The sequence below is a fragment of the Lepidochelys kempii genome, chromosome 5 (genome assembly GCF_965140265.1).
Source record: "Lepidochelys kempii isolate rLepKem1 chromosome 5, rLepKem1.hap2, whole genome shotgun sequence".
NCBI lineage: Eukaryota > Metazoa > Chordata > Testudines > Cheloniidae > Lepidochelys > Lepidochelys kempii.
Genome location: NC_133260.1, coordinates 106,153,018 through 106,177,794, shown reverse-complemented (window position 1 = coordinate 106,177,794; position 24,777 = coordinate 106,153,018). Strand labels below are relative to the sequence as shown.

At 39.9% G+C, this 24,777-nt stretch overlaps 1 protein-coding gene across 43 annotated transcripts in view; it reads left to right on the top strand.

Moving 5' to 3' along the window:
• The window catches only part of PTPRD (protein tyrosine phosphatase receptor type D), a 1,705,510-nt gene that overhangs the window by 1,186,257 nt on the left and 494,476 nt on the right, over window positions 1-24,777 (top strand). Inside the window, exon 1 of one of the 43 annotated variants that reach the window (XM_073345346.1) lies at window positions 18,251-18,304. The exons of 40 other annotated variants lie outside the window; for them this stretch is intronic. The gene's annotated coding sequence lies outside the window, so the exon portion shown is untranslated. Of the gene's footprint in view, window positions 1-18,250; window positions 18,305-18,598; window positions 18,618-18,674; window positions 18,721-24,777 lie in introns of those variants that run through there. 2 more of the 43 variants (XM_073345348.1, XM_073345347.1) reach the window with 2 other exon arrangements.

The following is a 24,777-nucleotide window of genomic DNA, read 5'->3' as shown; positions in this document are numbered from 1 at the left end:
TGGTTCCACCTTTTTGAGTTAAAAAAAGAAAAAGATGGTGGTATCTTGCACACACCGTGCATTTGCTGACACAGCAATGAGACCTCATTCACAAAAAATAAATTGTGTAGATCTATGGTTTCCTCTACGCTGCCCATCACCCATTCTGACTCGAGGAATTCTTGTTGCATGGTAAGCCGTGTGCAAGCAAACAATATGCATTTTAATGTGGCTAAATGCAGATGTATACATCTAGGAACAAAGAACGTAGGAAATACTTACAGGATGGTGGTATGGACTCTATCATGGGAAGCAGTGACTGTGAAAAAGATTTGGGAGTTGTGATGCATAATCAGCTGAACATGAGCTCCTAGTATGATGCGGTGGCCAAAATGGTTAACATTATTCTGGGATGCTTAACCAGGGGAATCTCTACTAGAAGTTGAGAGGTTTATCTTACCACTGTATATGGCACTGTTGTGACTGCTACTAGAATACTATGTCCAGTTCTGATGCCCACAGTTTAAGAGGGATGTTGATCAATTGGAGTCATTTCAAAGAAGAGCCACAAGAATGATTAAAGAATTAGAAAACATGCCTTATGGTGATAGACTCAAAGAGCTCAATTTAGTCAGCTTAATGAAGAGAAGAATGAGGGGTGACTTGGTCAGTTTGTAAGTACCTACATGGGGAACAGATATTTAATAATGGGCTCTTCACTCTAGCAGACAAAAGAATCTCAGAATCATAGAAATGTAGGAGCGGAATGGACCTCGAGAGGTCGTCAAGTCCATCCTCCTACACTGAGGCAGGACCAAGTACACCTATTCAATCCCTGAAAGGCATTCATCCAACCTGTTCTTAAAACCTCCAATGATGGAGACTCCACATTCTTCCTTGAAAGCCTATTCCAGAATTTAACTACTCTTATAGTTAGACAGTTCCCACCCCCCACCACCACCACCCTAATATCTAACCTAAATCTGCCTTGCTTCAGATTAAACCCATTACTTCTTGTTTTACCTTCAATGGACATGGAGAACAGTTGACCACAGTCCTCTTTATAATAATCCTTAACATATTTGAAGACTGTTATCAGGTCCCCGCTCCGTTTTCTTTCTCAAGATTAAACATACCCAGTCTGTCAAACCTTTCCTCATAGGTCAGGTTGTCAAACCTTTTATCATTTTTATTGCTTTCCTCTTGACTCTCTCCAATTTATCCACATCTTTCCTAAAAGCATGGTGTCCAGAACTGGACACAGTACTCCAGCTGAGGCCTCACTAGTGCCGAATAGAGTGGGAGAATTACCTCCCATATCTTACATACAACACTCCTGTTTATACACCCCAGAATGATATTAGTCTTTTTTGCAACTGCATCACATTGTTGACTCATATTCAATTTTCAATCCAGTATAATCCACAGATCCTTTTCAGTGGTACTATAATGTAGCCAGTTATTCCCCATTTTCTAATTGCACATTTGATTTTTTCCTTCCTAAATGAAGTACTTTGCGCTTACCTTTACTGAATTTAATCTTGTTGAATTTAGACCAATTCTCCAATGTATCCAGGTCATTTTGAATTTTAATCCTGCCCTCCAAAGTGCTTGCAGCCCATACCAGCTTGGTATTAACTGCAAATTTCATAAGCATACTCTCTAGTCCATTATCCAAGTCATTAATGAAAATATGGAATCGTACCAGGGCCAGGACTGATTCCTGCAGGACCCCACTAGATATGCCCTCCCAGTTTGACAGTGAGCCATTGATAAGTACTCTTTGAGTACAGTGTTTCAATCAGTTATGCACCCATTTTATAGTAATTTCATCTAGATCTAGACCACATCTAGTTTGCTTATGAGAATGTCATCTGGGACAGTGTCAAAACCCTTACTAAAATCACAATATATCATGTCTATTGATTCCTCCCATCCACTAGGCTAGTCACCCTGTCAAAGAAGGAAATACAGTCCAATGGCTGGAAGTTGAAGTTAGATACAATCAGACTAGAAATAAAGCACAAATTTTTAATAGTGAGTATAATTAACCATTTGAACAATTTTTCAGACATTGTGGTGGATCACTGGAAATTTTAAAATCGAGATTTTATACTTTTCTAAAAGATACGGTCTAGGAATTATTTTGGCAAAGTTCTACTGGTTGTGTAAGACTGCAGGTCAGACGAGATGATTACAATGGTCCCTTCTGGCACTGAAACCTGTGAATCTATAAATCTATGAATTGTTAATGTTTAAATTAACATCCCTAGATTCTAAATTAATCCCTCACTGATGTCAATGGGGTATTTTACACCTCTTGGAACTATTATTTTAGGCAACCTACAGATTCACTTAGACATCTCTGCATTGGTTACAGTTGATTCACATTTCTGAGACTTTCTTCTCAATCACAACATCGAAAAACTTCCTTTTTTTTACTGAAGGCTGAGGTACTAGAGAACAAGACTGTAACAGCAACAGAGATGTGCTGCTGCAGGGAATGGGTGCACACTAGCACACTGTTTCTGAGACCTGCTTTATTTTCCCCATCTGAATTTTGGCTGGCTGTGGAGGAGGGGCATTGTGTAGAGGTGCTTAGCATTGCTATCATCAGCTACTTAGCTGTTGGATATACAAACCAGGAGGGAGCTATAACTGCAGGCCCTGCTATGTACACTGCTGGGCAAGCAGCTGTGTTTCCTGGCTCAGCCCCTCACCTATTGGTTCTGAGGGTCTGCAGACCAGGAAGAACCTGCCTGGGACATGAAAGAACTGCAGTGGCTGTGGCAACATCTTCTCTTCTCCCTTTCCTTAACAGGGACAGGCAAAAAAGGAGGCATGGCTATTGGAGATGAAAGGTGGAAGGATTTTGAAGATAGTAAAAGCTGGGACAAGAGGCAGTGTGAGGAAGAGAAAATGAGAAGTTTGGGGAGACGAGAGGGAGAGAATGAGGTGAGTTTGGAGAAACAGAGAAGAGAGATGGGGTAATTGTGGGAGTTTTTGGAGAAGAGAGACAAGGGTTTGTGGGGAGGAGAGCACTTTGTGGGGAGGAATCGAGAGAAATGGCTTGTGGGAGAGGAGGAAAACACTGAAGAGGTTGTAGAAAGTAGGTGAGTCTCAGAAGATGTCAGAGGTCTTGGTGATGATAGGGGACTTCAACTACACAGACACCTGTTGGGAACATTATATAGCCAGGCACAGATTATGAAACAGGTTCTTGGAATGCATTGGAAACAACTTTTTATTTCAGAAGGTAGCAGGAGTGTCTGGGGAAAGACTGTTCTAGATTTGATTCTTACAAATTGGGAGGAACTGTTTGAGAATTTGAAGGTGGAAGGCAGCTTAGGTGAAGGTGATCATGAAATGATAGAGTTCATGATTCTAAGGAATGATAGAACAGAAAACAGTAGAATAAAGGCAATGGACTTCAAACTTAGCAAACTCAGAGAACTGATAGGTAAGATCCTTTGGGAAGCAAGTCTAAGGGGAAAAAAAAGAATTGAAGACAGTTGTCAGGTTTTTTTAGAGACATTATTAAAGGCACAAGAACAAACTACTCCAATGCATTGGAAAGATATGAAGGTATGGTAAGAGACCACCCTAGTTTAACCAGGAGATCTTCAGTGACCTGAAACTCAAAAATGAATCATAGAAAAAGTGGAAACTAGATCAGTTTATTATGAAGGATGAATATAAAAAAAACACAAGCATGTAGGGACAAAATTAGAAAGGCACAAAATGAGACTAAACTAGCTAGGGACATAAGGAGTAACAAGAAAACATTTTACAAATGCATTAGAAGCAGGACAGAACAGGCTCGTTACTTAATGAGGAGGAAAAGACAATAACAGAAAATGCAGCAGTGTAAATGGGACTAAAATAGGGAAAAGAACAAGTTAAGAATTGCTTAGATAAGTTAGATGCCTTAAAGTCAGCACGACCTGATGAAATACATCCTAGAATAGTTAGGGTACATCCCCACTGCAATAAAACACCTGTTGCTGGCCAATGTCATCTCACTCAGGCTGCAGGGCTGTAAAATTGCAGTGTAGACTTTTGAGATCGTGCTGGAACCTGGGCACTAGCACCTTTCCCCCTTGTGGGGTCTCAGAGTCTGGGCTTCAGCTTGAGCCCAAATGTCTACACTGACATGGGCCAGCCCCAGGTGTTTTATTGCAGTGTAGACATACCCTTAAAGGGCTTGCTGAACAGTTCTCTGAGCCATTAGCAATTCTCTTTGAGAACTCATGGAGGATGGGAGAGATTCCAGAAGACTGGGAAAGGGCAAATATAGCACCTATCTATTAAAAGAGGAATAAGGACAATAAGCAAGACATGAGAAGTAATTCTTCCACTCTGCTCAGCACTGATAAGGCCTCAACTGGAGTATTATACCACACATTGGGAAACATGAGGACAAATTGGAGACCATACAGAGGAGAGCAACAAAAAAGACTAAAGGTTTAGAAAACATAACCTACAAGGAAAGATTGAAAAAAACCTGGGGTTTGTTCAGTTTGGAGAAGAGAAGACCTAGTAGGTACATAACAGACTTCAAGTAAGTAAAAGGTTTTTATAAAGGGGAGGGTGATAAATTGTTCTTCCTAACCACGGAGCACAGGACAAGAAGTAATGGGCTTAAATTGCAGCAAGGGAGATTTAGGTTAGACATTAGGAATTTTTTCCAATGGTAAGAATAGTTAGGCATTGGAACAAATTACATAGGGAAGTTGTGGAATCTCTGTCACTGGAGGTTTTTAAGAACAGGTTAAATCAAACAGTGATGGTCTAGATAATACTTATTCCTGTCTCAGTGCAGAGCACTGGACTTAGATAACCTATCGAGGTCCCTTCCAGTCTTACATTTCTGTGATTCTATGGGGAAGACTGTAGGGGAAAGACGGGAGATGCAGATTTTGTTGGAGTTTGTAAACTCAGTACCTGTCTGAACACTGCTGCCACATAAGACAAGAGCCAGTCACAAACTGCACTATAGGAAGAGGAGGCCAAACAAGTAAGTGTGTTTGTGTGTTTGTCTTTTTTTTTTAAAGTGAAATGGGAAGAGAGCAACTTATATTGGAACCTGTTTGTTGGAACTTATAGATGGCATTACCTGTTTCCAAAACAATTTAAAATAAAATGATGTACAATGCTTATGATCAATATACTAACAAATAAAGCACAAGATGGGGTATTGGTTGGTGTTTGCTACAGACCAAATCACATTTGGGAACAGGATGACTAGCACCTTATGCCCCTATTTATAATGCATAGGGGGAAAAAGCTGTGTGTTTTTGATCATGGGGGACTTTGAGTGACATATGCAGAAGGTCTCCTGCTAACAGTACTAAAATTTCTAAATATTATTGATGAAATTTCCTTCAGTTGTTGCATGCAACAGAGGGGAATTCTGTATTAAACCTCATCTTGATGGATAAAGAGGAACTGATCATAAAACTAAAAATTAATGATAGCTTAGTTACTAGTGATCATGACTTGATCACATTTATAATGTAGAAACTGAATAAAGTCCAGATCAGTAATATATATATACAGTTGAAGGGTCAGTTTCACAAAGCTGAAAACAATTGTGAGCCAAATCAGTTGGGAGGAAGAATTTAATTAGAAAAATATAAATGATAATTGGGAATTGTGTAAGAACACTTTACTAGCTGCATGAAGAGCCACAATTGAGGAAGAAGGCCATATTGGCTATAAAAAAACAACCTGGTTAGAAGGTTGGAAGAAAGGGGAATTTGATCATAATGAATATAGGTCAGAAGCTTGGAACTGTAGAAAATTGATAAGGGAAGCAAATGGACCCAAGATGAAATCTAAGACCAGCAGGGTTAAGGACAATAAGCAGGGTTTTTTTAAAGTATATTAGGAAGAAAAAGAATCTTAACAATGGTACTGGTCCTTACTAGATGGAAATGTCAGAATTATCAACAATAATAGAAACAGAAAAGGCAGGCATGCTCAATTAAATATTTCTGTTCTGTATTTGGGGGAAAAAAATACTATCATGTAATATGATAACACTTTTTCCATTCTAGTGGTATCTCAGGAGGATGTTAAATAGCAGCCGCTAAAGCTAGACTCTTAAATTAGTAGGTCTGGCTAACTTGCATTCACAAGTTTTAAAAGACTGAGTAGCTCGCTGGACTGTTAGTGTTGATTTTCAAGAAGTCTGAGAATGCTGGGGAAGTTCCAGAAGTCTGAAAGAAAGCTAATGTTGTGCCAATATTTAAAAAGGGATGACCAGGGTAATTATCGGTCTACCAATGTGATATCAGTCCTGGGCCAGATACTGGATTGTCTGATATTTGACTCAATTAATAAAGAATTAAAGGACAGTAATAGAATTAATGCCAAACAAGACGGATTTATGGAAAAGAGATCCTGTCAAACTAACTTGATATCTTTTTGTGATGAGCTTACAAGTTTGGTTAATAAAGGTAGTAGTGTTGATGTAATAGTCTTGGACTTCTGTAAGGCATTTGTCTTGGTACTGCATGACATTCTGATAAAAAATCTAGAAAGATATAAAATTAGTATGGCACATGTCATAAATATAAAGGGAAGGGTAAACCCCTTTGAAATCCCTCCTGGCCAGGGGAAAGCTCCTCTCACCTGTAAAGGGTTAAGAAGCTAAAGGTAACCTCGCTGGCACCTGACCAAAATGACCAATGAGGAGACAAGATACTTTCAAAAGCTGGGAGGAGGGAGAGAAACAAAGGGTCTGTGTCTGTCTATATGCTGGTTTCTGCCAGGGATAGACCAGGAATGGAGTCTTAGAACTTTTAGTAAGTAATCTAGCTAGGTATGTGTTAGATTATGATTTCTTTAAATGGCTGAGAAAAGAATTGTGCTGAATAGAATAACTATTTCTGTCTCTGTATCTTTTTTGTAACTTAAGGTTTTGCCTAGAGGGGTTCTCTATGTTTTTGAATCTAATTACCCTGTAAGATATCTACCATCCTGATTTTACAGGGGGGATTTCTTCATTTCTATTTACTTCTATTTTTATTAAAAGTCTTCTTGTAAGAAACTGAATGCTTTTTCATTGTTCTCAGATCCAAGGGTTTGGGTCTGTGGTCACCTATGCAAATTGGTAAGGCTTTTTATCCAACATTTCCCAGGAAAGGGGGGGTGCAAGTGTTGGGAGGATTGTTCATTGTTCTTAAGATCCAAGGGTCTGGGTCTGTAGTCACCTAGGCAAATTGGTGAGGCTTTTTACCAAACCTTGTTCAGGAAGTGGGGTGCAAGGTTTTGGGAAGTATTTTGGGGGGAAGGACGCGTCCAAACAGCTCTTCCCCAGTAACTAGTATTAGTTTGGTGGTGGTAGCGGCCAGTCCAAGGACAACGGGTGGAATATTTTGTACCTTGGGGAAGTTTTGACCTAAGCTGGTAAAGATAAACTTAGGAGGTTTTTCATGCAGGTCCCCACATCTGTACCCTAGAGTTCAGAGTGGGAGAGGAACCTTGACAGCACATGTTAAATGGATTGAAAACTGGATAACAGATAGGATGTGATTTTAGTAGGGTCCTACAGAGATTGGTTCTTGGTCCTATGCTATTTTTATTAATGACCTGGTAGAAAAAATGAAATAGTTACTGATAAAAATTGAAGATGACACAAATATTGGGGGGGTGGTAAATAATGAAGAGAGCAGGTCACAGATTAAAAAATAATCTGGATAATTTGGTAATCTGGGCACAAGCAAACAATACACATTTTAATATGGTTAAATGGACATATATACCTCTACTAACAAAGAACCTAGGCCATACTTACAGAATGGAAGACTTGATCCTGGTGTGCAATCTATAAGCGATTCAGGGGTTGTGATGGATAATCAGCTGAACATGAGCTTCCAATGGAATGGTGTGGCCAAAAGGGCTAATTCAATCCTTGGATTCATAATCAGGGGAATCTTGAGCAGGAACAGAGAGGTTACTTTACCTCGATTTGGCCCTGGTGGTGACTGCTGCAAGAATACTGTGTCGGTTCACATATGCACTATTCAAGAAAGATCTTGATGAATTGGAGAGGATTCAGAGAAGAGCTGTGAGAATGGTTAAAGGATTGGAAAACATGCCCTATAGTTATAGGTTCAAGAAGCTCAGTCTATTTAGTTTAACAAAGAGAAGGCTAGGGGTGACTTGATTATAGTCTATAAATTTAATAATGGGCTCTTCAGTCTAGTAGAGAAAGGTATAACATGATTCAATGGCTGCAAGTGGAAACAAGACAAATTCAGACTGGAAATATGGTGTAAATTTTTAACAGTGAGAGTAATTAACCATTGAACAATTTACTGAGAGTCATGGTGGATTCTCCATCACTGACAATTTTTAAATCAAGATCTACTCTGCGAATTATTTTGGGGAACTTCTATGGCCTGTGTTGTACAGGAGGTCAGACTAGATCAGGGGTGGGCAAACTTTTAGGCCTGAGGGCCACATCGGGGTTGCAAAACTATATGGAGGGCGGGGAAGGGAAGGCTGTGCCTCCCCAAACAGCCTGGCTCCCACCCCCATCAGCCCCCTCCCACTTCCCGCCCCCTGACTGCCCCCCTCAGAACCCTGATCCATCCAACCCCTCCCTGCTCCTTGTCCCCTAACTGTCCACTCCTGAGACCCCTGCCCCTAACCACCCCCCCGGGAACCCACCCCCTATCCAACCTGCCCTTCGCCCTTTCCCCTGACTGCCCTGACCCCTATCCACACCCCTACCTCCTGACAGGCCCCTTGGGACTCCCATGCCGATCCAGCCCCCCTGTTCCCTGACTGCCCCCCCCCAAACCTGTGCCCCATCCAACTGCCCCCTGCTCCCTGCCCCCCCGGGGTGCCCCACTCCCCGCCCCCTTACCATGCCAGAGCCAGCCACACTGCCGCGCTGCCCGTTAGGAGCGGCGGGCCAGAGCTCTGGCGGCGCAGTGAGCTGAGGCTGCGGGGGAGGGAGGATAGCAGGGGAAGGGCCGGGGGCTAGCCTCCCCAGCCAAGAGGTCAGGGGCCAGGCAGGATGGGCGGCCGTAGTTTGCCCACCTCTGGACTAGATGATTACAATGGTCCCCTCTGGATTTGGAATCAATTAATCTATGAGTTGCATTGAAGAGGATAATCTTGCAACACTGCAGAAGAATGTCTTTGCACACATCACGTTCACACTTTTGGGGTAAAATAACTTCACTTATCAGGACCTTTGTGCCACAGTGGGAGATGCCTTCAATATCACCATGAAGAGGGAGTCAACCAAGCCAATGTCAAAAGTTTTCAAGTGCAAGCTCTTGAGGTGTTTTATTTCCATTAACTCAAAAGTTTCCTGTAGCTCTAGTATGTACAAAAACCTCATATGGAATTAGTTTGAACTGTAGCTCTGTCCTAAAAAGACATCTGCTCTGGTTTACAATGAATGGTTTTGTGTTAACAGAACTCTGAGAAGTTGTTTCCCTTGTTGAAAAATAAATCCTCCAATTGAAAAACTATGACTAATACATGATTTCCCTCACAGAACTAGTTTAATATAGGAGAATGCTTTTTCAACATTGGAACGTAAGGGATTTGGCACCAAAGTCCTGCTAATAATTTGGATTCAATGAAACAGATTTAATCTTTTCATTCCTTTTTTCTTGAATACTTTTTTGGCTAACACATTGATTATTCTTGTGGTCCTGATTTCTGTTTTAATTGAATTGCTGAGAATGAAAATGATTAGCAAAAGTTGTGTGGTGAGCAGATTTGTTTTGCTAATGTGGTTTTGTTTAATACCTCTTGTTCTGTCCAAAACACATAGACACTCTTAAAAGAACATGATAGTGCATAGTTTACAAACCACACAAGTAACAAAGTGAATGTGCAATGGACTTGAATGGACAGTATAACATGGGTGTTAAAAAAGGAAAAATAGGTTGAAATGCTAGGAAAGTTATAGAAACAGTGCAGTAACACATACAGATCATATTTAGCCTATGTTGAAATTCAGTGGCCTGTGGTATGAAGGAGGTCAGTCTAGATGGTGGTGTAGAAAGTTCCTTCTGCTCTCAAAAATCTATTTTTTCATTGCCAGTTTATATCCATTTGTGCTTGTGCTATCATTGTCCTTTCGCTCAGTGGTTCTCAAACTTTTTTTTCCGCGAACCACTTGAAAATTGCCGAGTGTCTCAGTGGACCACTTAATGATCTTTCCAAGTGTTGTTTGTACCGTTAGCTAACTATTGTAAAGCGCTGTGGATAAAATTGCTATTTCAAAAAAAAATAATAATAATAAACTTTTTTTGATCTACAAATAAAAGCACACAACTCATTTTAATATCAGTAGTCTTACCTTTCTAATGTGATGGATGTGCTCTCTCTCCCCTGCCGTGGCAGCCCCTGAGCTGGGGCTGGGAAGGAGAGTGGTCTCTCCCCCACCACAGCAACCACAGAGCTGAGGCTGGGAAGGAGGGCCATCTCTCCCCAGCAGCCGCAGGCCTGGAGCTGGGGAAAGTCGCCTCTTTCTCTGGCCGCTGCAGCCCTCCACGTCCCAAATTCACCCCACTTACCCCTCCTACCTAGTCCCTATTCTCCCCAAGGCCACCACCTCACCTTACATGTGCATCTTCTCTAGAGTCCAGGCACCTAATTAGTGGAGCCATGCCTGCGCAGCTCCACTAATTAGGTGGGTGGCCCTTCATTCTCTCATGTGCAGCTGCCCAGGTGTGCACCTTGGAGGGAACTATCCGCGGACCACCTGAGTGGAACTCACAGTTTGAGAACCTCTGTATTAGCTTATATAGCTCTTCTCCCTCCCTGGTATTTGCCCCCTTAATGTATTTATAGAGAACAATCTCGCATCTCAGCCTTTCTTGCTAGAATAAAATAGACAAGTTCTTCCACTCTCCTCTCTTAAGATAGGCCCTTCATTTCCAAGATCTTCCTTGTAGCTCTCCACTGGACCTATACCAGTTTAAATTCATCTTTCTTGAACATGGGTAACCAGAATCGTACACAATATTCCAGATGAAGTCCTACATTAATACTTCTCTATCTGTATTGTAATGCCTTGCCTAATACATCCTAGGATCAAATTTGCCTTTTTCACAGCCCCATCACATTGGTGGCTCATAATCATCCTGTGATTGACCCACACACCCAGGTCTCTTCCCTCCTCTGTCACTTCCAGCTGAGGAGCCCCCAGCTTGTAGCAGAAATTCTTAGTATTAGACTCTAAGTGAATGACCTTGAACTTTGTATCATTGAATTTCAGCCTATGTCTGTCACCCCAGTCTTCAAGGTCATTCAGATCTTCCTGTGTACTGTTCTGATCCTCCTCTGTATTGAAAATGCCTCCAAACTTTGTAACATCAGCAAATTTCATTAGCGCACACCTATTTTTTGTGCCAAGGTCATTAATAAAAAATATTGAATAAGATTGGCCCCAAGACCAAGATAACAGCACTATAAACTAAAGTAATCAGTTGTTCATTTTCTCTGGGTTGGCCCACCATTTTTTTTGTCATGCACGGGAGGGGCCACCTCTAGGAATTTGAGAGTAATTCAGTCTTCTGTTCAGCCATTGGCCCTTTACTAAGACTGCCAACATGATTGCCAAGTATGATGGCCATTTTCGCAATATGGACACTTGTCCACTAGGAATTGGAATGTGATCACTAATTTATCCCCACCGAGATAACAACAATCTCCAAACATAAGCCATTTTTAGTGGGATTAAAAACAGTGACAAGGGAGTCAGAGACTCCATAACCTATTGTATATCTCACGTTCTTCATGTAAGCAAACAAAACCACATGCACCTTTGAAGAAAAACCTTTAAGATATTGCAAAGATTTAACATTTGTCTGTGGTGTTATTGACTTAAAAATTGATCTGTGTCCCTTAAGGATAAGGGAGAAATTTCCTCCTATATCCTTTCCTTTGCTCCCTCCCATTCCACCCTCAAGGGTTCCATATCACAGCACACCTCATGGGCAGATACGTAGACATTGCTCCTTCTGGTTTGTGTCTGTATCTGTGGGAGGGTCACTGGAGAGGAATGGAGAAGTATCCCTTCTTCTAAGAGACCATGCGGGCTGCTTCCACAGCACTCCCAGGCTCAAGAAGGAAGAGACTGAGATACGGAAATAATCCTGGATTCTCTCTGTAGCAGCACAGTGTTGCTACAATGCCTTCAACTGTTCTGGATGTGCCTAATAAATTGTGCCTAAAGTTGATCTTTATGTCCATTTCATGCACTGGTTTGTTATACTATGAAAAGGGAATAAAGGCTACCTTCTAGTGACGGGTGGTAATCTACAAAACTACAGATGCCTGGGCCTTATTCTGTGTATAGCCTCTTCATGCACAGGTCTTTCCTCGATGACCCTGAGGGGTGAGGCTTCAGCAGTCAGCCTGAAAGGGTACACTGGGAGGAACTACCGAAAGGACAATCTAGGTAAAAACATCTCTTCTGGATTTTAACAAGCCATCCCACTTTCCCACCCTTTGTAACATGCACAATGAAATTAAACTGGAAAATAAGTGCGCAACCTGAGGCAAAGTATCACTCAAAAGGTCAAGAATCAAAGCTAAGGTTGACACTGCATCTTACCTGATACTGTGTAATTTATTTCCTGCTTTAAATTTAGCTTCCTAGATTTCGTTTTCCTTCCCCCCCTCCGCCCCCCCAATTATAGCAACTTTTGAGCTGGGAACAAGCTGTAAAGTTCAGATCAAGTGCTGTATTTGAACTTTCCCTAAGTTTGGGTATATTCACATCTAGGTTTCGGTTCAGCTCATTGCAATGATAAAGGCAATTATCATTGAATTTTAGATCCAGATGGTGATCTGAACTTCCTCAAAGTTTGTCAGGGAGAATGTTCAGAATTGGGGTTACGATCTGGGTCAATTTCTGGTTAATTTGCATAACCCTATCTCTAACTATACACATATATTTATTCCTTCTCCCACTCACTTTACGTCCAGTCTTAATTTCTCTGTTATCCTCTTCATTTGGATCTCTGCAGTGGAGAATGGTTTTCTCTTGTACTGTACCAGTTTTCTGGAATTCTCTCTTCCCCCATTACCCTGCTCACAAAATACTGAGTCTTGGAGTAACTACCCCATCTTCAAACTCACCATAAAAACCTCCATCTATCTTTCGTTCACGGTATGATTAGACTTTCTGTAAAGTGCTTTGAGACTTTATATAAAAGAAATTATATAAAAAGAAACTATCTTGTCTAGTTCCATAAGATTTAGACATCTGAACTCCGATAAAGGACACTAAAGTCCCATTAATGATGTAGGCTTATATTTAAGTTTCTATACTCACCCATTTCTTTTTTTGCTTTCTGGATTTTAAAGTACATTAATTCAGAAGTCAGCTGGTAGTTTAAAAAAATAAGTTGGAGGTATGCCCCCTTTTTCTTTTTTGGGAGCATATCTTCACTTTAGTTGAATTTAGAAATGATTTATGATAATCTGTGCATACTCTCTTCTGTTGTTGTCTGTTACTGTAATTTGGGGGTGCAATCTCTCCTACAAGCACAGGATTTACATTCCTACCTCAAGAAGTCAAATAATATTTTGTATGTGGTAGTATCTTTTCTGAATTTAAAGCCAATTTCACCATTGACCTGCTGCAAAAAAATCTAAATAAAACTATACCCTCCCCCATTGCATTTTCCACTCCAAATATATTCATTTTTGAAATTGTTCAGCAGAGTTTTCATTACTTCTGGCATTCTCCAGTGGTAGAAGACAAAGCTATCTCTGCTGTCCAAAAATCTTATTTACAGCTTTCATTGCATATACTCTTGTTTATTTCCAGTTTGTGGCACATATTCTAGCGCTGTCTAATAAAACTGATCTTGCTTCATCAGCCTCAAGTCCCTGTAGATTTTCATGTATCGTGTGATTAATTACTAGTTTCCTGTAGACTTCTTACTCTTCATTTTTTTTTATTTCTTTAGCACAAAGAGCTAAGATAAAAATAGTGAACCAGGCAAAAATAATAATAAAAAATAACTGTACTTGGAATCACATTCTTCTCTAGACATCTCTGTCTTTAACTACCAAAGAAAGATTTATAGGACTCAGGGAAGTTTGAAAGATAAAGATAAACCCACTAAGTCTGCTGAGATACCAAATTAGCACTTAAAAGACATACATATCCAAGGTGTGTTAGTTGAATGTATTTTTTTGTTTACTGACAACTCATGTATTTATTTGCCTAGTAGTATTTTATTATCTTTAATATTCACTGGGAGATCACAAAGACTTGTGGCTTATAAATGGGAATTTCTTCAAGTATCAGTGCAGCAACGCAGAAATACTTCCCCTAATCATTTGGTAATCCAATGCCTAATGTATACATTAATGGAGCTTTGTGACAAATCACCTGTTAGATTTCATCTGACAGCTTGTCGTAGAGTAATTATAAAAATAATTGTAATATACGGCTATCACAATGCCTGCAACAAAAAAATGGGGGAGGCAATTACAGAGTATCCTTTGTGCCCGTGCTTGCTCTTCTCCTGAAGTGACCCAGTGTTCCACTTTGATTGAGATGGTTCCAACTGTTAACGGAACATCCCACTGTACTAAAGAGTTTAGTGGGAATGCCCATTTGTCACCACTGCATGCCACAGTCTCAGACACAAGAGCCAAAGGGAAAATAACACTCTGTAGTATTAATCTCTAATATAATACAGTACTATTTAATGTTTGAACTGCATGAGATTGCAACGTGAAAACATTAAGGGCTGGTCCTGCACATCTTACTCAGGCAAAACCCTAACAGAAGTCATTGGGAGTTTTGTCCTGAGTAAAAAATGTGGAATCAGGCCCTAAATGGTGGCAGCCAAGAGGAAAGCTCTCTGTCTCTCCCCACTTACTCATGTGAGGTGTCGGTGAAGACAATGGGACTACTTGTGTGGTTTAGGTGAGCAGAATTTAAACTCTTATTTTTTAACAATGGAAGAAGTGTGTGTGCGTGTGTGTGTGTGTTTATATGTGTGTATAGATATTTTTAATTATACAAACAGAAGCAAGAGATACTCCCCACACTAAAAAGTTTGTTTATAGATTCATATCCTGAGTAATTAGCTTAATTCAGTATCTTTGTACCTGGTAGTACAGCACTTTCAGTTTGTTCAATATTTGTATAAGAAATATTTCAAAGTTAATATATTTTTGAAATGTTCTTCCAATTCAGTATTGTGCTAGCATTACAGTTATGTATTATCACAATCTTGGCAATAAACTGCACAAACAAAAACTAGTAGAACATTGTACTTGAACTTCTTAATATATTTTGTAAAATAATATTATTCCCACATTGTGTTAACTTGTGATATTTTGAATTATGCATCCTGAAAGCTATAACTTTTGGGGGCAATAATATATCAGTGGAATAGAAACAATAGGTTTAACTTTACAGCAGAAATATATACACATACACACACACGTATATATGTATGTATATTTCTGCTATCATTATTGTAGCACTTAAGTTGATGATAACAAAGGTGCTGATTCATCCTTGGGTAGACACAGAGCTTTTCATACTGTTTCACTTCACGCAGCATCATTTCTCCCTCTGCTCTTTACATATTACATATACATCCAGCATTATTCTTAAATCAGAAATCTGAGAAATTAAATTCACTACGTAGGCCTCGCTTTAGTGGTTTATGTAGAAGGAAACAGATTTATTTCTTATTCATACCACCATGCTGACAAGAGGAACAGAGGGAGGAGCCATATCAAGATGATTATAACTCCAAATTTTGTGGAAAAAGTTAAATAAAGTCTCAAAACTTAGATCTTAATTGTGATGGTGATGTCCGAATGTATCAGGGATGCGGGATTACTGACCAATTCTTCCGTGTCATTCCAGGATCTTAGCATGAAGAGTACTGAGACAAATGGTGAAAACTGTCAGGACACCGGATCATTATATTAAAACCTGGACTATCTATTTAGTTATTTCAAAGCAAGCATAGAGTCTTGGGGTGCATGGGGGCTGCGTTGTGGTGGGGTTTTATTTTTTGTTTGCATTCCATAACCGTACATAGATATTTATATTTATAAAAATATCTAAATATAAATATGTGTGTGTGGTTATGGAACGCAAACAAAAATTAAAACCCCACCACAACGCAGCCCCCATGCACCCCAAGACTCTATGCTTGCTTTGAAATAACTAAATAGATAGTCCAGGTTTTAATATAATGATCCGGTGTCCTGACAGCTTTCACCATATCTATATATAATATAGATATAATCCACTCAACTTTTTATTGTTCAACAGAAATAGTCTCAATTTCATTCAACAGGATGAAAAAATGGTCAGGCATGCCACATTCCAGATATTGACGCCTTTCCATAGTGCAGTTATTCATAGTGCAATTATTAAAATCCTTTGGCATTTTGAAAGATGCAGTGCTCCTTTAAGTATAAAATTGATCTTGGGATCATTTTGCATGGCACAATTGAATGTATGTCGAAAAGAGGATAGGAGTTGGGGAGGAACAAAGTATATCTTCCTTCTCTCAGGAGTAGACTTAAAGCTGGGCAGCAATACATTTCCAAAGTAAAATCAAATATTATAAAACAAAACTAAATATAATGACCCAATTTCAGTATAACTCAATGGGAGAACTCATGAGCATAAGTGTTTGCAGGACCAATCTATCTGAGGCAATTACATGGCTCCCATCACCATAGTATGTGAGTGCCTCCCAGTCTTTAATGTATTTATCTTCACAGAGTCCCTGGGAGGTAAGGAAGAAACTTCCTCTCCAAATGACTGGGGCCTCCAGGAAGAAAAAAGCAGGGACTTTAAGCCAAACTTTATAGTGACTTACATTCAACTCCATAGATTTCACTGAAGTTGCATGGGCTGTAAATGAACATGGACTTTGGCCCTGCCTCTTTACAAAGAACATAAAGTGCAATGTAAACCTATGGACGTATATGCAAATGTTTGATAATGATGATTTATATGCCTTGGAGGACAAATTCTGGCTGAGTTACAGTGCTTGCAACTCCATTGATTTCATTGGATTGTATTGGGTGTGAACTGGAACAGAAGTTAACCCTTTAAATTCTACTGAAATATACTAGATTTAGAAAGTTTTTGGATAGGGACAGTTATCACATACTCACAGGGATGTAGTCTATTTAGTGGTGTGTTTGTGAGCCAGAGAATGTGAAGGGGGGAAGGAGACAGAGGGGGGCATATTTGAGATGCCCATTATCTCAGACTTCCGTGTTTCAGTGTGCGCATCCCTCTGACAGGCACCCCCTTTACACAGTGCTGGAAACAAGTGTGTGTGTGTGTGTGTGTGTGTGTGTGTGTGTGTGTACAAGACAAGATCTTCTCTGGGCTGGACTGGTACAGCTAGCTAGATCCCTGGGAGTGACGTCACCGACTTCCCCCCTCCTCCTTCCCCCATCTCACCCCCCGCCCCCCGTGTGTGTCTCTCTCTTGTTTCCTATGTCCTCAGTCAGTCAGTGGTCCAGGGAGAGACTGCTGGCTCAGTGCTTCTCCCTCTCTCAATCCCGTCTCCGCTCCCGCACCGCTCTGCAACAGGCTCCCCCCAGCCCTTGGGGCCATACGGATCCTGTGATCCACGCAGCCTACGAGGATTTAAAAATAATAATAAAAAAAAACCCCACCAAAACAAAGCGAGAGGGAGGCACCTCCACCACTTTACTCCTCCTCACTCCCCCCCTCCCCCCGTTACTCCCAGGGGCGGCGGGGCAGGGGCACTGTTCCTGCTAGTGGCTCTTTCCCCCTGCCTTTGCCCCCCACCCCCGGAGAAAGGGAATTGCCTCTTGCCTCCCGCCGGTTTGCACGGCACTTTGTTTGGAGCAGAGGGGGGAGGCGGGTGGGCGACCCAGCTATTTGTAGCCACAGACTCCGCTACAAGGCGAAGCGGGGGGAAGAGAAGAGAAGAGGAGGAGGAAGCGGAGCAGAAGCTGGGGACCAGAGCGAGCGCCCGGGAGCAGCGGCAGCCGCAGCCGGCACAAGCAGGAGCAGAACGGAGCCGGGCAGAGAGCGGCTGGGGGAGCGGGCTGCCCCTGGCTGCTGCATCTCCGGACTCCCGCCCACTCTCCCCCACTTCCCGGCGTTGGACCGTGAGAGCCACGCACCAGCGCCAGGCAGCCACGACCCGCGGGCTCCTGCTGCTTGGCTTGGATTAAATTGGCCGCCCCGGAGCCCAGCGAGAGGAGGTGGCGGCGGCGGCGGCGGAGGGAAGCGCTGGTGGTGGCGGGCGGGCGGGCAGGCGGCGGCGGCTGCTGCTGGGACTGGGGGAGCCAGCATGACCAGGTAATTCCCCCGCCGCTGCCCCATTGCTCCCCCTCTGCCGCTCCATCGGTGCGTGTGTGGGGGGCACCGTACTCAGCACCTCCCCCCCCCCCCAGGCTGCCCCTAGCCCTGGCCAGACCACTCGCCTCTGCTTTCTCCTGGGTTTTAATCTCGAGCCACGGGCTGAGAAGGGAAATGAAGAGAGGAGTTGTGTGTGTAAGTGTGTAAAGGGGGGAGGGGGATTGACTAGTGACCAGAGTAGACATTTCCACTGAATTCCTACTGTGCGTGTGGGGGAAGAGGGGGATTCGTGTTTCCTGTATTGTAAAGAGGGGTGAGTTATTAATGATAGCTTTTTTTTTTTTTTTTTTTGTATTTGAACTAGTGGGGAGAAGGAGAACTAGCAGCAATCAAAGGGAAAGTGGCTGCCATTCAAGGTGTGGGAGGACTTGTTTGGAGACCTTTTTCACACTGGAATCAGATCAGTTCTCTCTTTTCCTCTGTGGCAATTGCAGATGATTGTTCATGGTGATAAGAATTTTTTTTTTTTAAAGGTCCTTTTTTGAAACCACTGTAAAGAAACCGAAACAGTGCAGACCCTCAGCTTTCTGTAGGGTTATAATGGAATTCTCACATTTGTGCAGAAAACTTATTTTACCAGCTCCCTCTTAAAATTAATATTGTGTTGTAAGCAGGGACTTTCCCCTCTTTTAATGTAGCCTACCTTGACTTATAAATACAAGATCTGTTTTCTTTATTCAGTTCTAAGTGCTACATTATGGGGCGGGGGATATTTTTTCCTTAAAACTGTCACCCCTCTCAAGCCATCATCACTTTTCCTTTTCCCGACACCTTTCAATAAGCACATTTCTGTTTCTCCTTGTTATTTGAGACTGTTGTGTGATGAGTATACGTTCTCCTGGCTGGCCTTTGTACAATGTACCACCACATAGAAAGGTGTGTATTTCTTCTCACCTTTTCCGCATATAGACACACAATTTAAAATTGAAGCTTTTATGTTTATAAAGAGGACCATTTTGTTCACCTCACCACAGAGCAGCAAAGGTTTTATGTTTTTCTGTTCATTCAATATCCGCTGGAGACTGTGCAACATTTCATATGAGACCTTAGATACTGATTTGCTTTGGAATTTCCTAGTTACAGTGAGTGGATATGTTTATTTTATGTTTCTATTCTCTCAAATATTTAAACTTAGAATTCACATAAAAAGTTGAGACTATCTTGTGACCTTTTGCCAATTGCCTGCTCCCTGCCTTCTGCACAAACACAGGCAACTTCTGTAACATCAAGACTTTTACTTTGAATCTTGATGCAGAGGTGAAGAAACACAGCTCTAAGATATTTTGTGTTCCTTGGTGTCTAAAAAGGTTTAGAATATTTACTACTTTCTATTCTTTATGTAAATATGGTTTAGAATATATTGTATTACATAATTTCTAGTGGGTTGGGAAAGAACAAAGCTTTATTGTTCATTGTTACTGAATAGAGCAACTCTGAACAAAATAAAATTCTCCCTTGTCCCCCAAAATAATTGTATGTACTTGCATCTCACCATAGCTAGCAATTTCATGACAGTTTTCTTAAATTCACTCTCATGAGATCAGCTATTATTGTATTTTTTGAAGTGTGAAATTGACAAACTGGTCAGTTTCATAAATTCAGCTGTCAAATTTTGTCCAGTTAAAATAGCTAAAAGCTATAATGTGTCGGCATGGGATTTTCAAAGAACTAGGTGGTGCAGCTTTTACACAGACATGGAGAGGGATTTAATTGGATACTTTTTACTTTCCGATCTTAGTTGTCACTTGTGGTGGTATGGTGGAATATATTTAGGTTTCTCTCAATGCTGAAATGATGTATAGCTTGTGTATATCCACTTTAAGTACTGAGAGCTTTGGCTAAGTAGTAGACTTCTACTCTAAGAAGGCACTAAGAAATTCATTGTGGTTTATGTGTGCTATGCCAAGCTGTCAGGAATGGCGTTTCAAAAGGAAAACTGCATCTCTGAGCTTCTAGATGTCAGGGTCTGTGTTTTAAAATCTGCTTTTAGTATTAGCAGTCATATTACTTTTTAATGAATAATAAAAAGTGCTATAAATTAAACATTCTGTTGTGGCTGTTATGTAACTCAAATATTAGTTGTGCCAGTGCACTGAATGGGAAATGGTAAAACATACAGCATTTAATTTTCTGAGGAGGTTTGTGAAAACAGCTCTGGGGTTGTATTTAGAAATTTAGTATTTTAAATCAGTAATTCAGCTTTCAGTAATTCAGCTTTCATTTTAAGGTCACCCTTCATTTCTAAACCAGAATAATGCAGAGACTAAAACTACCCAAGCTAACGAGTAGGAATCCCCCTTCATCTGGTGCTGTGTGTGCTAAACCACTAGGGGCCTGTATAAACTGCTCTAGTACAGCAAATACCAGTGCATAGCATATGCACTAGAAGAACGTTTTTAACACAGATAGCCAACATCAAAATGACACTTTCCTATGATTCATTGCCAATAAATTAGACTAATGTTGTTTGGGAGTTAAATGCATGTTGTCCTCCCCCTCCCCCCATAATTATATTCAGGACTGTTGACTCCCCTGCCACTGTGGTTGAGGAAGGACACTATCAGAGGTGATAGGCTACATTTCTTTGTCTCAGCTTAAAATGTATGTTTCCTTTATTAGATTAATAATGGCATTGTTCACATAATGCAAGTGTAGGGTTAAAAGATAATCTAAACAGGATTACTCTAAGGAAGGAATGGACATAGATTGATGGAGTATTTAAACTAGCTTTGTAAGAGCTGTGTAAGTTGGCAAGTACGGAGATTCCAAGGCTGTGGCTGGAGTATAGTCAGCAGTTATGGGATCTGGACTGAAGATGCTCTATATATTTTTGAGTGTCAGTTTCACAAATTTAAAATCGACCAACCATGGAATTCTTGATAGACATTAGGGAATAAGGTCAAGTATACTTACACTGTTCCTTTGTTGATTTTCAGTTTTTCAAACTGACAAGGCAGACCATTTGTAAAAGAGCACAGCTGAAACATTCGCATATTGAATTTCCTTCAAAATGAACTTGATTTATCAAGCTATTGGGCAATTCAATTTTTAAAAGGATTCTGAAGATAAATCAGGATACTGTAAGGTCATATAATGAAAGTGCAACTTCAGTACACCGTGTTTAGTTTTTAATGGGCTATCTTACTTTAAAAACAGCTGAGTTATGTCATATCAAGTGGTGTGGGGGTCATTTGCCGCAATAGGCTTTCTGCCCAGTTCCAAAAATGTAATTATTACAAATATTTATTAACTTTTCATGTTCAGAAAGGGCTAAAAATGGCATCCTATATATGTAAATAAATAATAATAATGAAGCCCACCTGAATAAGTCTCCTTAAATCATATACATCTTTTCAAGGCTAAGAATTTCAGATAGTATTTTGATAAACCAAGTTTCTCTCTCATGAAATGCACACAACATACTTTTAATATATTTATATTCAAAATACAACAAGGAGTAATTACATGTAAACAGTCAGTATAAGTGCTTGGGCCAACATGTTTCACTCTGGTATTACTGCATGCTAAGATATGTAGGGTTTTGTTTTGTTTTTTAAATGGAGAAAAAAGTATAATACTGATTTTTTTTTAAGTCAGTTAAATACCAAAGGGCCATATTATGCCATCACTTTTTAAGCAGAATCCCTCATTGTGAGTCTTCTGAAAGACTGATGGCATACTATGGTCCATATATTTCATTAAAACTCTAAATTTCATATTTGCTAAGCATTGTTTATTTATTTAATACTTCTGGGCCTTGATTTGTTTGGAAAAGGCTTTAGAAGAAGCTATTTATGAATGCACAATGGCAACTGGCAGCCTGGAGTAGAATCAGTGTTTAAAAATATTCCTTCATATATTATCAATGATTTACCAGGTAGGAGCAAAGGGGAAGAGTTTTTTTCTCTCTGTGATCCACTACACTGAGAGCTCCTGTACAACACATCTACTGAGGAAATCTGATGATGTTGAAAAAGATTGCTTGAGAGTGCTTTGCCTCTAAATTCCATTCCAACAAGCTTCACTTATTGTTTAAACTGCTGTGCATTCATAGAGCTGTGTGTCTGCAACTACACAGGTTTAGTTTGGGATCTATTTTCCCATAACATCTCTCTGATAATCTCAGTTGGTTTTAACTGGTGAGTGATAATACTTATTTAAACATCAAATGTGCAAATCTTCACATATGGATTTGAACGTTAAAATACATGAAAAAATGATTGAAAAATTACTAAAAATGATGTTCTTTTGTAAATATATTGATCAAAGAATTGTTCCAATCCTAAAAACCTTGCTTAATAATAGTGATTTTAGGTTTTTTTCAGGCTGTTTTGATTCTTCAATTAAGATGACAATTCATACACATAATTTGTTCTTTTTGCCAGCTCAGTTTTAGCCATAATATGTGCTTTTAAATATATTTACTTTTCTTGGATCAAAAGACTTTGCACGTTTAAGTATCTCATGCTTACCAGCTATGACGTATTCCTCAGAAACTAACATTGTTCATCTGTAACATAATCATAGGGGGAAAACTAAATTGTGATGGATATTGCAGCAATTGCTACAATAGGAGAGATTTTACAAATTTAAACTTCATGCTTGTACCTGTGTCTCTCTGAGATCCTCACTAATGATGCTGTGTGTATTATATACTTTCAAAATTTAATAGCATACTGAATATACAGTACAATTCTCCTCGTATCAGTTCATTAAAAATGATGGGATTTTACATTCTCACCCTAAAACTGTTTTTCTCTTTGATTCATAGCACTAGAAGACATGTCCCAATTTACTATCATGCTCTGTGGTACATTTCCTCTTGGTTCCAAGTGTAGCTAGACTACTTCATATCTTCAATAGTTCTTTCAATGTCTTTCCATTGGTATAGACAATTATTTCATTGTTTTCCAGATAATTAAAATGCTCTGTTTAATAATAGCAGAACTAATCACATATTGTTATAGTCACTTGATACATATTTTCTCCAGCCACAATATATTAAACATACTCTGTGAAACAGATCAAGCAAATGCGATGATCTTTGGTTTATAGCCTTTAATGTTCTGGAGATGATGTTTCTAGAAGTCAGAGTTCAGTAAGTGACGCGTGTAAAATTTGACTATTTAGATGGGAGAATCAACTAACTTCTCATAATAGGTATTGGGTCAAGTGCCAAGCTGAAGGGATCTGAATAAGACAAATGTGGATCTAGTCCCACATTTGAAGAAAGCTATACAATCCTCCTGCAAATTGACTGCTATCCTACTTTGATTTCAGTGGCCCATGGTTTCAGTGGCTCAGTGGTTACTACTGCAACATGCCTCAGTCAGAGGTTTGGCTTTCTGTTAATTGTTTAGACTCAATGACTGGAAATACCCAGACATATTCTGATAACAATGTCAGAGGCTTTGTGACCTTTAGAATACAATTGTTTGCTGAGTTTGAACTCAATAACTCTGCCTGCTTTTTATAACGTTGATTGAATTAAAAAATTCTTAATTGTATTTTTAACTGTCCCTAGGCTGTATTCTTTAATGCAGCTTTACTAAAGGAAAATGAGATTTGTAGATATGGAATTAAGAGAATGCTATTTCTTTATTATTGTTTTTTATGGCTACGGGGCTTGAGACATTCAGAATGAAGAATTAACCTTTCTGTTCTGATGTTCTGCTAAAAGCTTTGCACATTTTCTTAAAGTTAAGAAAGGATGATTTTACTTTATTTTATTAGTGGAAAATTCAGACAGCAGTGATGTTAAAAAAGTTCACGGAAAATATTTAGGACATTTTACACAGTTGGCATTTCTTCATCTGCCTTACGCTCAAAGATAAAGGATTTTCAGCACAGAAATGTGTGTCTGGTGTTTCAGCATGCACATGTAACATTTATTTGTGAACACCTGTATAATTACTACTGTGTGAATTGTTTTTTTGGAAATATTTGACCATTTATCATTTTATTAAAGGAAGGAGACCCCCCTCCCCACTACTCCCCATCTTCTGGAACTTACTTCCAGACTAGAGGGGTCTCCTTCACAGAAAGGCAATTTGTAAAGGTAGGACCAGAATTCCCCTTTTTAAATTTTCAACCCTTTGAACAACAAATATGTGATTTATGTGTCAGATCTATACATTATGTACTGTTTTTTATCTAAATCTTGTTTTAAGCACGTCAGGAGTTGCAACCACATACTGATACTACTCCAAATGAAGTCAGTACAAAACGCCTAATGACTTTAATGGGAACTAGATGTCAGGTCCATACATTTGAATATGCAAACAAGTGCAGTTTTGATTATAAAAAATATCAGCAGGTTAGAATTTTAATTAAACATATGTAAGTGAAAAACATGAATTTGGTAGAAAATATGTAGTATGATGAAAGGCTGAAACACTGACCAGAAAATAGAG